Source organism: Ambystoma mexicanum, chromosome 8 (assembly GCF_040938575.1).
Source record: "Ambystoma mexicanum isolate Mex_15411 chromosome 8, UKY_AmexF1_1, whole genome shotgun sequence".
NCBI classification, from domain to species: Eukaryota; Metazoa; Chordata; class Amphibia; order Caudata; family Ambystomatidae; genus Ambystoma; species Ambystoma mexicanum.
In genome coordinates this window covers 431,762,574-431,777,044 of record NC_090929.1, presented here as the reverse complement: position 1 = coordinate 431,777,044, position 14,471 = coordinate 431,762,574, and the positions used below count along the sequence as shown (strand labels likewise).

The 14,471-nt window shown below is 46.4% G+C and overlaps 1 protein-coding gene across 3 annotated transcripts in view; it reads right to left on the bottom strand.

The window, feature by feature from the left end:
- Positions 1–14,471, bottom strand: part of CASZ1 (castor zinc finger 1) — a 1,374,833-nt gene that overhangs the window by 357,636 nt on the left and 1,002,726 nt on the right. The gene's annotated exons all lie outside the window — the stretch shown is intronic.

Below are 14,471 nucleotides of genomic sequence, written 5' to 3'. Positions count from 1 at the left end.
ATAGAGGCGGGCCTATACAACCAGATGGATGTCACAATGCTTCTTTCTACCCTATCTAACCAGATAAATGTCAGAACACTAGAGCCTGCCCTATATAAACACACACATTTCACTATGTAATTGACTGTCCTATTTAACCTGAATAATCTGGCACTGCAGTCTGCATATTTAACCATAAAAATGCCACTGATGGCCCCAGAGCCTGCCCTATGTAAGCAGAGGAATACCACAATGCCATTGTCTACCCCTTTCCAACCAGACGGATGTCAGGTTGCTGGATACTGCCCTATCTAAACAGAAACATGTGCCAGTTCTAACGGATGCCCTATCCAATCAACCAAAAGTAACAGTAATACAGTGTACCACAACGAATAAGACACATGCCCCTGTAACAAGGACTTCCCATCCAAACCTGCCCCCAAGGTGATAAACGCTGGCTTATCTGATACAGACCGATCTACCTACACATAGAGGATGCTATGATGATAAGACTATTCCATCTAACAAGACAAGTGTCATAGTGCTACAGGCTGCTCTATCCAAACAGATAAACTCACTCTATATCACCACCCTAAGGACATATGGATTCTTTCTAACCTAGCAGGATAATTTAGGCTGCATTAACTAACGCAATGAAAATTACACCACTGCAACCTTCCACACATAATCTTACTAATGTTATGATGCTACAGGCTGCCTTGTCCAGCCAGATCTCACAGCGCTCCTAGTAGCTCTATTATACCAGACTAAATGCATAGAGATTCCTTTAACCAGTCAAGACAATGTAGGCTGCAATAACGAATGCAATGAAAATCACACCACTGCAACCTTCTGCACATAATCATGTTATATAATGTTAAAGGATCGCGTACCGCGCACTGTTGGCACCTGCGTGGTCCCTTGTCACTCTGGTGGGTCTACAATGCAAGAAGGGTGGCAGGGTTTGTTAGTCGTATTGAGCGGGAGAAGAGCAAGAGAGCTTTGATGTGCTGGTGGCAGCTTCAGTTCGGAGAAAACGGCCACTGAACGTAGGTGCGTTTTCGGTCGCATCTGTCATGTGGTGTTGAGGTGAGATTGTGTATGGTTTGGTTTCATGTTTGGTGTTGTGAAGTGAGTGTGGTTTGTGGTGCAGTAGAGGTATGGTTGTGTTTAGTTCAGAGTTTGAGGGTGAGTGTGCAGAATGGTGAGTTTTTAGTGTGGTTAGTTAGTAGCAATACATTTCCTACCCACAACACTTCATCCAAGTGTGACACATTAATGTTCCCAACAATCCATTTAAGTGCAGTGCATTTTCTACCCCCAACAATCCATCAAAATGTGGCACATTTCTACCCTCAACAATCCATCTAAGTGTGACGCATTAATGTTCCCAACAATCCATCTAATTGTGGGGCATTTACTACCCCAAACAATGCATCAAAATGTGGCACATTTCTACCCTCAACAATCCATCTAAGTGTGGTACATTTCCTACCCCCAACGATCCATCTAAGTGTGACACGTTAATGTTCCCAAGAATCCATCTAAGTGTGGTACACCTCCCACCCCCAGCAATCCATCTAAGTGTTGTACATTTCCTAACTGCAACAATCCATCAAAGTGTGATACATTTCCTACCCCCAACAATCCATCTAAGTGCTGTGCAATCCTAATGTTATGGTGCTACAGGCGACCCTATCCAGCCAGAGTAACTGCCAGTGTTGCTTGATTCTTTCTATCACCAGAATAGGGTCGCAGTGATTCTTACTGATTGGACAGGACAATACAGGCTGCCTTATGTAACGGGAGGAACATCATTTCTCTATACCTTCTTAATGTACCCACCCTAATGTTACGGGGCAAAGGGCACCTCTATCCAACCAGTTTAAACTCATACTGCCCCTCGTAGTTCTGTCTGACCAGATTATGGTCACAGTGATTCTTTCTAACCAGTCAGGATAATACAGGCTTATCTAACGAGATGAAAATCATTCCTCTACCATCTTCTCTAGATAACCATCGTCATGTTATGGTGCTACAGGCTGCCCGATCCAGCCAGCTTAACTCACATTGTTCCTAGTAGCTCTATATTAACAGTCTGGGGTCACAGTGATTCTTTCGAATCACGTAGGATGATACAGGCTGCCTTATTTAACGAGATGAAAATCGCACTATGGCACCCTTCTGTATATAACCAACCTCATGTTATGGTGTTACAAGCCCAACCAGTTTACACCCATAGTAATGCTGGTTGATCTATATTACCAGACTAGGGTGGCAGTGATTCTTTTTGACCAGTCAGGATAATACAGGATGCCTTATCTAACGAGAGGACAATGATTTCCCTGCAACCTCAATTGAACAATCCTAACGATATGCTGATAGAGGCTGCCCTATCCAACTCCTCTAAACTCACAGTAATCCCGGTAGCTTTTTATTACCAGTCTATGGTCGCAGGGCTTCATTCTAACCAGTCAGGATAATATAGGCTACCTTATCCGGCAAGATGAACATCATTCCTTGACCACCATCTCTACATAGCCATCCCAATGCCATGGTGCTAGATGCCCTAGCCCACCCGTGCTCTTGGTTGTTGTTGGTAACTAAACTAAGGTCACAGCGATACATACTGCCTGCAACTAGCCCGCCTTCTCCCAGAAGCCTGGCCCAGGACCTATTCCCCACACTGAGTGTGTAGGGGCTTGGTCGAATGTTCACCTATGATGCAATTTATGGTACATAACTGCTGTCTTGGCACTCAACCTCTGTGTCACATCGTGTATGCTGTATGTGTCCCCAGCGCCAGGAACACATGTATGTTCCGCGTTTCTGGTCGCAATGGCGAAGGTGATGACGAAAGAGCGAATCAGAGAGGCTGAGGGACGAGCATACATGTTGCAGGGGAGTGCGGGGAGAGAGCAGCTTTGGGCAGGCAACAGGACATGGACTGAGGTCTGATTGGGAAGGGGGGAAGCTATGCTCTACGATCTGTCAGAGAGGAAAGATTCAAGTTGACCAGCCAGCAATACCTATAAAAAAGCACCTACATTAAAAACATGTTTTCTGCAATCATCCAAAGCACAGACAGACGGACACATGGTTACCACCTCTAGCAAGTGAGTCTGCCAAGTCCAACAATTGCAAAGCAAGCACACTTACCACAAATGGAACTCCCGGGCTTCGCTATAACACTGCAAACATGGTTTCCATCAATCGCAGATTTAAATGTATTGTTTACGCCACTTAGTATTTAGATAAGCAGGAAATTCTATTAAACCAGTCAAACACCGTATATTGGATGGTATTGCGTTGATTTGCCGACAAATGTTTTTTCGATGTCATTTAAAAAAAAAGACATTTTACCTCATTATAACCATGGCGGTCCCGTGACAACGGTGCCGCGCTGGCACGGTACGACTCTGCAGGCGGGTGCCATTCCACCCGCCAGGGTCCGACCTGGCTGGTAGAACCGAACCGCCCACAGAGTTTCACGGGAGCACCAGCACCGTTTTTAATGGTGCCAGTGCTTCCGTGGTCCCAGTCCTATGGGACTCCAAGGGAATGGGGACTTACAAAATTACCGGCGCCTGACTTCCCGGCCGCTGGGGTTGTAATACCCCAGTTTTACTCGAAAGACAGGCACCCGTAATTTTTTACAGGTCCGGGGGCATCCTGCCGCTATCACCAGCAGGGTACTGCCAGACCCGTAATGAGGCCAATTATATTTAAAAAACTCATCAATATATTTGGTGGGGAGGTAGTTCAGGTAGGGTTTATAACATAGGGAAGAAGGGGTTTGGAGGGACCCCCCAATATAAAAACAAAGCATTTTGATGAGATTTTTCAAAATAATTTGTCTGAAAAAAATGATTTAGAAAAAACTCATTTCGGCAAAATGACATAGAACCATATTGGGCATAGAAGACACATCCAGAAGAAAGATGTGGTACAGTGATTGCAGGCAGGGAGCAAAGGAAACTCTGTTTCATGTGAACTGAAGGAGTCGCTTCAGCCCTTTAAGACAAGATAGCAATATAGTGAGATGAATAGGGATGCAGAAGTTACTCAAGCATCAATAATCGAAACGACTCAAGTAGTTGGCAAAAAAGTTCAACTGTTTTAATATCAATTATCTAAAACAGGAAATACCACGGACATCAACAGACGTCTCATAGCATGGTCTCTCAATTTGCTTCAGAAAAAACATGCGTTATATAGCAAAAACCTGTCATGGATGACCTGAAGCTACGTATTTATGAACGTCATCCTACGTGGCACTCTACTGAAACCTAGTGGCAAATGTGATAGGCTCAGAGGGAACATCAAGGTATACGTTCCATGCTAGTCTAAGAAAGTGATAGGCTTCTTAACATTAGGTGGGGCAACTAAGCCGTCGCCTCAAACAAGTCACTATGAAAGTCACTGAATACACAAAGTCCCATTGGTTATACACACAGTATAGGGCTCTTAATCATGCGCCCCCCTACAATTGGTTGGCACTCTTGCATTTGTTCTTTTTCTTTTCCATCTACTTTTAGCAGCACACAGGCTAGACTTCAAGGTGCTGGTGAGCTGGTCATACCCATAGCTTCACACCAATTAGCATATCATCTATCATCATCTCAATGGTCTGCTGTCAATTAAGACTTTGAACTTGTCCTTGGAAATGTTCCTTGCTCTGGAGAATTCAGAGGAGTGAAGGCACGCTCTGCCTTCATGCGTAGGTGCGGTCGTTATGTTTGTCCAACTTCATCCTTCCATGTGACTGAAGACCACAAATTCGAGCTTTGGTGCATTTCAAACACTATTCTTTAATAAATGTCTTCCTTGTTTTGTCCATGCCTTCTAAACAGGAGTTTGTTCTTTCACACAATTTGTAACTACTTTCTACTCATCCAAGTCTGATAAGACCTCAGCTTCTTGGTATCCATGCAACCTCGCCTTTCTGAGATCTGCTTCTGTAATTCAATTGCTTGTTTAACTGTGACACACTGAAAAAGAGGACTTTCTTCTTTTGGTCAAGTTCTGCTATAACACTTTGTGGAAAACATCCATTCTTTGTTTATTCCTATATGTATACGTTGGTGCATGCCACAATCTATTCACTACGTAGCTAGCCTTAACAATACTTCATCTGCTTGTGTTTCATTGCATATGTACATGTGTAAAATTACTTGATATTTTCATCGTTTCTGTAGCATACGTTTTTTCATCTTGAGCCCAAGATGTCACTTATCTTTAATCCTTTCTTGGTGCCTTAAAGAATATTTTCATTCTCTTGTCTCTGCATCTCTTCTATGTACGTCAGTTCAGCTTTGTGTGTGATATCACCGATCCGCTCTTTCATGCATTGGTCCTGTTTCTTCTGGGATCTCATTCAAGTGGCCAGCATATTGTCTTGTATGCAGGTATGGCTTTCTCAATGGGAACCTTGCCTCCAGAATTCTACCCGGTATTGGTATTTTCACTGGTACTGCACGTGCATCACACTCTGGTTCCCAACATATAGGTAATGTGGGCGATATGGTTGAGGTGGGCTTACTTGGCTCCTCGTCTACAAAAGCATTGTGTGGAAAGCCATTTCCCATTGCTTTTTAAATCTGCCTTATAAATTCAATTCAGTGTATTCCAAACACATTAGAATATATATTTATTTCTGCATTTATGTGTCTACAGTCCACCAAACAAGACTTACATGCGCCAAATCGACCTCAGAACATTGTTTCCTATGCAACCCCCTGAAGCCCCACTCCCTCTGACTTGGCACCTTCTCACTCTTTCCCATTCTTTTATCTTCCCCTGTCCCTTTTTTCTTGCACAGTAAGGTCTGGATACCCAGGTGGCACAGTACACTGACGCAAAGGCAAGCCTAGGTATTCTGAGACTATGCTGATGGTGATTTGGTGTAGTATAAAAGCTTCAAAACATAACATTACATAACACATGCATTTAACGTTCCCCCCCCTTTTCCCTGCCTCCTGCTTTGCAGAACCTTTCTATTCTCTCAGAAACTAAGGTCACAATGCACCTTGGGGGATAAAAAAGGCCACTCCCTAGACAACTCAGGTCAGGTGCTGTCATACCACCATGGTGCTGACCGGTGCAATACGCAATACAGAAAAGATTCATAACAAAACATGATATACACACTGTTTACATTGAAGCTTTTCCGTTCCCTTATTCATGCTCTTCTACACTATCAGTGCCTCGAGACAGTCTAAGGGCCTTGTGGGTGTTACAAAGTAATATCCAACATAACAGAGTGTTCCTTCATTCCTTGTTTATGTTGATGCCTTCTGCTCCTCTTCTCCCTTCTGTCCCTTCCTTTCAACATGTGGGAATCACCGAACTAGAGCAGCAGCAGCACGCAGCAGAAGCGCACATCACTCCGAACTAGAGTGACATTGAATTGATCAATGCTTAGTGCCAGCAAGAGTGGGCAGTAATCAAATATCTCAAAATATTGTTCATGCTAATCTCTATGGCCATTCTCACCCACTAACTGGCCTTCCATGCCCAAAACACACCCTCCTGTAATCTCTTTGAGATGGCCCTATCATGCAATAACATCAAATGGTGTGCTGTGTAGGGCCCTTCACTGTTATTTGTAAGCAGTCTTCTCAGAGGTAATGGCTCAATTGCATATGTAAATGAGCTCCTGGTGTAATAAAAATGTCTTAACTGACTGTGGCTTCATCCACTTAATTTATAAGCAATAACTGCCCTCACATTTGTTGCATGCACTGAAGTCCTGTTAACAACAGGCATTGGAAAGCCAACGATTTTGGCATGTGTATAGGTATTAGATAGGCATTTGGCAGACACTGACATCATATGCTCAGGTTCTCCCACCAACTTCCAGCTGTTGCCATTTTATGGCCAACTAGTACCATTATGCAAGTATCTCATGCCAACCTAAAGAGAAAGGGTTGGCTTGGCCAATGCTTGTTATACCTGCATTGTGAAACTGATCACACACTTTCAATGTTTTTTGATGTCCTGAAGAATGGCTGTCAAGTGATCAGAAGTGGCTGAAACAATGTGAACCATTTTTCAAGAAAGGGAAGTTCCCTTGATGCAATTGGATGCATGTTGGTTGTTTGTAATTAAAACATCTATGCACTCTAAATGGTTATTCATGAGTAGAAACATTTTTATTATGGATGACAGAATATTTTTACAATATTTCTAACACAATTGATTTACTGTTCATGACCACATAAAACGAACAGTTCACACACACTAATACACTATTGGATAATGCCACAGCATTTGCACTTTCTGTCATGTGCGTGCTGGCGTATACAACACAAAGGTAAATACCTCCAGCAAATTTAGTAATCACAAATTACATATCCTGACGTGCTAAGGGTGTGTATGTTCGTCCTGAATTTCCAAAGGAAATCACTGTAGGCCCTGCCCACTCCCGCAGTTAAGTTGATCGATAAGGAAGGTGGGGCACTCTCTACGTTATTTCTACCCTCGATGTTCCTAATTGGAATATCCTGTGCTACTTTTCTATCAGCGGATACAGAAGACCCTGTTCCGAGTATTACCATCTGCCAAGAAGGAGCTGACGCCAGAACATTGGGTGGGTAAAACCTTGGGATTCCCGCAGGCTTTGGCAGACCAGCCAGGGTTCAACATTGTATTGGCAAAGAATGATTGTGGTGAAGATTCTCCGACCTAGGCTGTTTTACAGAAATATCATTCTAGCATTTTTAGTAAAACAATGACTGATCTGCCAACTATTGGAATCTATATCTGGCAAGATAGCTCAGGGAGTAAAGCGCTAACCTCTGACCGCTAAGCTTCAAATTCCAACATAGTCGACTTAGCTTTCAATCTTCTCAATTCAAAAAATCAAATACCATTAAAGCAGGTTATGATAACATCTACTAGCAATGCCCATTGAAGTGGGGGAAATCAGGCATCAAAAGCCATATAAAAGAGTTGATGACGGGCAACTGTGTGGAATGTGATCAAATTCTTCCAATTTAGATCCCGTACATAGATGACAACTAAAAGCATGACTTACTTTGAAAGTCTCTTATACCTCTGATGAAGTTGTACTGATGTTTTACTCAGTCTTTGCCTGTAGAGTGCTTATTTATTGCTTAGTGAGCTGTGAATGCCTCCACTATTCTCTGATTTCATAAATCTTTCAAAACAGGGCTTCTTTCAACAACACCTGACCAAGGAATGGGTCGACTGGATCACTAAGTACCTTGAGAATATTGGCCTTGGAGATCCACCTCAATCTGGCTCCTGTAGTAAACCCTGAACCGAGACTGCACTCATGCATGTCTGCAAATTTCTAATACTCACCATTCCCAACTCACTTCTATTCTCATCCTTTTGTAAATTTCTGCTGCTTTTGACACTTTCGATCACTCCTCTCTGTAGGATCTTGGGTTCTGCAAATATGCTCTTCCCTGAATTGCCTCCTACCTGCAAGGACGATCCTTTAAAATATCTTGGAACTCGCAAACCTCTGACTCCAAACCTCTCTCTGTTGCTGTCCCCTAAAGATCATTCCTTGGACCTGTGCTCTTCACCCTCTATGCCCTAGAAAGACTTATTGCATCCTTTGGTTTTCACGTTTACCTTTTTCCTGATAACACTCAAATATTGTTCTCCTTTTCATCCTTCACATCCTTCATCCCACCCATCTCAGAACAGATTGCGAACTATCTCACTACAGTTCGTCACTGGATGGCTCGCAGTTGCCTCATGCTAAACTCTTCCAAAACGCAAGTCATCTTTCTTCCAGATTCCAATGCTACCCCTCCGCTCTCTTCTGATATCTCCTTTACACCTGACCTTCTGGCTCCCTAATACAAGGCTTACAATCTTGGGATCCTCTTTGATAGCGACCTATGACTGCAACAATTCATCAGTACCACTGCCTCTAGAGCTTGTATAAACCTCTTCAACATTAAAAAATGTCCTTTATTTACTAACCACTCTAAAATTCAAATCTCCACTCTTGTTTTTAGCTAACTGGACTACTGCACAAGCCTACTCCTTGGCCTTCCTCTCTACTCCTTCCTCTCTCTAGACAAAGTAGTCAACTTTGCTACCCGCACTCTGTACAACCTACCCAGATCCTCCCTCACATCTACCTACCGACAACATGTTGGTTATCTCTCCATGCACAGCCACTCTCTTTTCAAGTTCCTTCTCCTAATCTAAAAAGCTATCAATGGTCTTGCTCCTCAGTACCTGTTCAGTCTCACTGTCCCCTACTCTCCTCCTCTCGCTTCTGTTCTTTCTCCTGTTTCACCCCGCTCCACTGGAACCCACTGCCCATAACAATAAAAGTCAGCCCAACTCTGGATCTCTTCAAAGCTTGACTGAAACTTCATTTACTTGCTAAAGAGGGAGCTTCCCTTCCCTGCCCCCGCCATCTTCCCTACTTGACCCCAACACTGCCTCCAGTGTGGCTTAATAATGCCATTTTGTATATTTAATTAGTACCTCTCTTTAGTTTGACGCATTTGTGTCGATAGGGTGTTACCTTTGTAAGTCACCTGTTTTCTTATATACATTTTGTTTCTGTTTTTTTTTGTTTTGTCCCTGGTAAATGTCCTCCTTTTTCAGACCCTCATAAACTAGCTTACTACCAGTTCTCAATCTTTATGGTATTGTACAGGCAGCCTTTGTGGGAATGCTTCCGCCATCTGTAAATGTGTTATTGTACATAATTTCAGATCAAATTTGACATCCATGCTCTTCAAATGAACACAAATACACAAAAGGACTGATCCCAATAGGAGCTCAGACCAACGTACACACCACCAGTACTGCCCTACTGTTAAAAGACACCAGCCCGGATGCTGGTTAGCCACACCCTGTACAGTGCTCCGCTACTCTCGAGCTAAGTGTGTGCTTTAAACTATAAAATAGAATTAATAGAAAATAGGGAAATTGGAAGGCTACAATGACTCAATTATTCAGCTCAGTACCTGTATTTTACTAAATGCCGACTGTTAAGAGGATGTCGTTGACTTCAGACTTTATTTGTAAGGCTTAGCCAGTGTCCAAACATAGAACTGGCCTACTTAACTTAAGCCTGCTTTCTTGGGATGGACATCCTTGATCACAGATAGCCATCACGATTTCAAGTACGACCCAAAGTTTGGGCAGCACATGACATGTAATTAAAAAAGAAATATAAACAAATAGCTATTGCCTGAATGATATGTCACTTCCTCTGGGAGACAAAACTCTCCTGAAGAACCAACAATACCTCAAGAAGATTTTGCCCCACCTCACTGCTGAAAGATGGCGGGACACAAACAGACCTGGACATTGTCCGCCTTTAGACTGCATTCTCTATATGCTCACAGCTTTATTCCCAAATCCACAGACCTGGCTTCCTAGTGGACCTTTCCAGAAAACAATGGCTCTCTGACAAGACACGCCCAGACGACTATACAATTAGCTCCTCTGCCACAAAGAGTGTCCCAAAGACCACAACACTGCTCTTCCACAGGACCTCTCCAAAAGACGATTGGACTGACCTGCGTACAAAACGTGTTTTAAAATATGGCCTGATCTGACATAAGATGAGCCAAGAAGACCACAGATTGCTCTGACAGAACATGTGCCCGAAGCACCATGAATTGCACAATTACAAGATATGTTCAGAAGACTACTCCTTTACCACAGAACATGTTCCAGTCAATTTGAGACTACTTAGCCCCACAGTACAAATCCATGAGACCACGGACTGATCTGCCCCAAACTGTGTCTCAAAAGCCACGGAACCGTTCTATCACAAGACATGTCTAAAAGATCATGAGACTGCGCTGTCACAACATACGCCCAGAAGACCATGCACTTCTCTGCCACAAGATGTGTAAGGAAGACCAAGGGATGATTTGCCACAAGACATGAACTGAAGACCCTAAGACTGCTCTGGCACACTATATGTTCAAAATAGCATGAGAATGCTATGCAACAAGAAGTGTCCTGAAGACCACGCATTTAATCTTTCATGAAGGATTTCCCCAAGACTAATCTACGGCTGTGCCTTAAGAAATATCCTGGTGGCTACGCGGCCTCTTTACCCCAAGTCATTCCCCAGACCACAGGATTGCTATTCTGAAATCTTCAGGACTTCTCTGCCCACGGAACTGCTCTGCCACAATGTGCCTCCCAAAGACCATGATACTGATCTGCCACAATTCATGCATAACCTGCAGACCAGGAACTGCTCTGCCATTACACGCGCCCTGAAGGTGACAGGACTGCTCTCTTACAAGTCATGCACACCCTGCAGACCAGGAACTGCTCTGCCATTACCCGCGTCCTGAAGACGACAGGACTGCTCTGCCACAAGTAATGCATACCCTGCAGACCAGGAACTGCTCTGCCATTACCCGCGCCCTGAAGGTGACAGGACTGCTCTCTTACAAGTCATGCATAACCTGCAGACCAGGAACTGCTCTGCCATTACCCGTGTCCTGAAGACGACAGGACTGCTCTGCCACAAGTCATGCATACCCTGCAGACCAGGAACTGCTCTGCCATTACCCGCGCCCTGAAGGTGACAGGACTGCTCTCTTACAAGTCATGCATAACCTGCAGACCAGGAACTGCTCTGCCATTACCCGCGTCCTGAAGACGACAGGACTGCTCTGCCACAAGCCATGCACACCCTGCAGACCAGGAACTGCTCTGCCATTACCCGCGTCCTGAAGACGACAGGACTGCTCTGCCACAAGCCATGCATACCCTGGAGACCAGGGACTGCTCTGCCATTACACGCGCCCTGAAGGTGACAGGACTGCTCTCCTACAAGTCATGCATAACCTGCAGACCAGGAACTGCTCTGCCATTACCCGCGTCCTGAAGACGACAGGACTGCTCTGCCACAAGTCATGCATACCCTGCAGACCAGGGACTTCTCTGCCATTACACGCGCCCTGAAGGTGACAGGACTGCTCTCTTACAAGTCATGCATAACCTGCAGACCAGGAACTGCTCTGCCATTACCCGCGTCCTGAAGACGACAGGACTGCTCTGCCACAAGTCATGCATACCCTGCAGACCAGGAACTGCTCTGCCATTACCCGCGCCCTGAAGACGACAGGACTGCTCTGCCACAAGTCATGCATACCCTGCAGACCAGGGACTTCTCTGCCATTACACGCGCCCTGAAGGTGACAGGACTGCTCTGCCACAAGCCATGCACACCCTGCAGACCAGGAACTGCTCTGCCATTACCCGCGTCCTGAAGACGACAGGACTGCTCTGCCACAAGCCATGCACACCCTGCAGACCAGGAACTGCTCTGCCATTACCCGCGTCCTGAAGGTGACAGGACTGCTCTGCCACAAGCCATGCACACCCTGCAGACCAGGAACTGCTCTGCCATTACCCGCGTCCTGAAGACGACAGGACTGCTCTGCCACAAGCCATGCACACCCTGCAGACCAGGAACTGCTCTGCCATTACCCGCGTCCTGAAGACGACAGGACAGCTCTGCCACAAGCCATGCACACCCTGCAGACCAGGAACTGCTCTGCCATTACCCGCGTCATGAAGACGACAGGACAGCTCTACCACAAGCCATGCACACCCTGCAGACCAGGAACTGCTCTGCCATTACCCGCGCCCTGAAGACGACAGGACTGCTGTACCACAAGTAATGCATACCCTGCAGAGAAGGGACTGCTCTGCCATTACACGAGTCCCGAAGACGCCAGGACTGCTCTGCCACAAGCCATGCATACCCTGCAGACGAGGAACTGCTCTGCCATTACACGTGCCCTGAAGGTGACAGGACTGCTCTCCTACAAGTCATGCACACCCTGCAAACCAGGAACTGCTCTGCCATTACACACATTCTGAAGATGACAGGACTGCTCTACCACAAGTCATGCACACCCTGCAGACCAGGAACTGCGCTGCCATTACCCGCGTCCTGAAGACGACAGGACTGCTCTGCCACAAGCCATGCACACCCTGCAGACCAGGAACTGCTCTGCCATTACCCGCATTCTGAAGACGACAGGACTGCTCTGCCACAAGCCATGCACACCCTGCAGACCAGGAACTGCTCTGCCATTACCCGCGTCCTGAAGACGACAGGATTGATCTGCCACAAGTCATGCACAACCTGCAGACTAGGTACTGCTCTGCCATTACCCGCGTCCTGAAGACGACAGGACTGATCTGCCACAAGTCATGCATAACCTGCAGACCAGGAACTGCTCTGCCATTACCCGCGTCCTGAAGACGACAGGACTGCTCTGCCACAAGTCATGCATACCCTGCAGACCAGGAACTGCTCTGCCATTACCCGCGTCCTGAAGACGACAGGACTGCTCTGCCACAAGTCATGCATACCCTGCAGACCAGGGACTGCTCTGCCATTACCCGCGTCCTGAAGACGACAGGACTGCTCTGCCACAATTCATGCATACCCTGCAGACCAGGGACTGCTCTGCCATTACCCGCGTCCTGAAGACGACAGGACTGCTCTGCCACAAGCCATGCATACCATGCAGACGAGGAACTGCTCTGCCATTACACACATTCTGAAGACGACAGGACTGCTCTACCACAAGTCATGCACACCCTGCAGACCAGGAACTCCTCTGCCATTACCCGCGTCCTGAAGACGACAGGACTGCTCTGCCACAAGTCATGCACACCCTGCAGACCAGGAACTGCTCTGCCATTAACCGCGTCCTGAAGACGACAGGACAGCTCTACCACAAGCCATGCACACCCTGCAGACCAGGAACTGCTCTGCCATTACCCGCACCCTGAAGACGACAGGACTGCTCTGCCACAAGCCATGCACACCCTGCAGACCAGGAACTGCTCTGCCATTACCCGCGTCCTGAAGACGACAGGACAGCTCTGCCACAAGCCATGCACACCCTGCAGACCAGGAACTGCTCTGCCATTACCCGCGTCCTGAAGGCGACAGGGCAGCTCTACCACAAGCCATGCACACCCTACAGACCAGGAACTGCTCTGCCATTACCCGCGCCCTGAAGACGTCAGGACTGCTGTACCACAAGTCATGCATACCCTGCAGAGAAGGGACTGCTCTGCCATTACACGCGTCCCGAAGACGCCAGGACTGCTCTACCACAAGTCATGCATACCATTCAGACCAGGAGCTGCTCTGCCATTACCCGCGTCCTGAAGACGACAGGACTGCTGTACCACAAGCCATGCATACCCTGCAGACCAGGGACCGCTCTGCCATTACACGCGTCCTGAAGACGACAGGACTGCTCTACCACAAGCCATGCATACCCTGCAGACCAGGGACCGCTCTGCCATTACACGCGTCCTGATGACGACAGGACTGTTCTACCACAAGACATGCATACCCTGCAGACCAGGGACTGCTTTGCCATTACACGCGTCCTGAAGACGACAGGACTGCTCTACCACAAGACATGCATACGCTGCAGACCAGGGACTGCTTTGCCATTACAGGCGTCCTGAGGACGACAGGACTG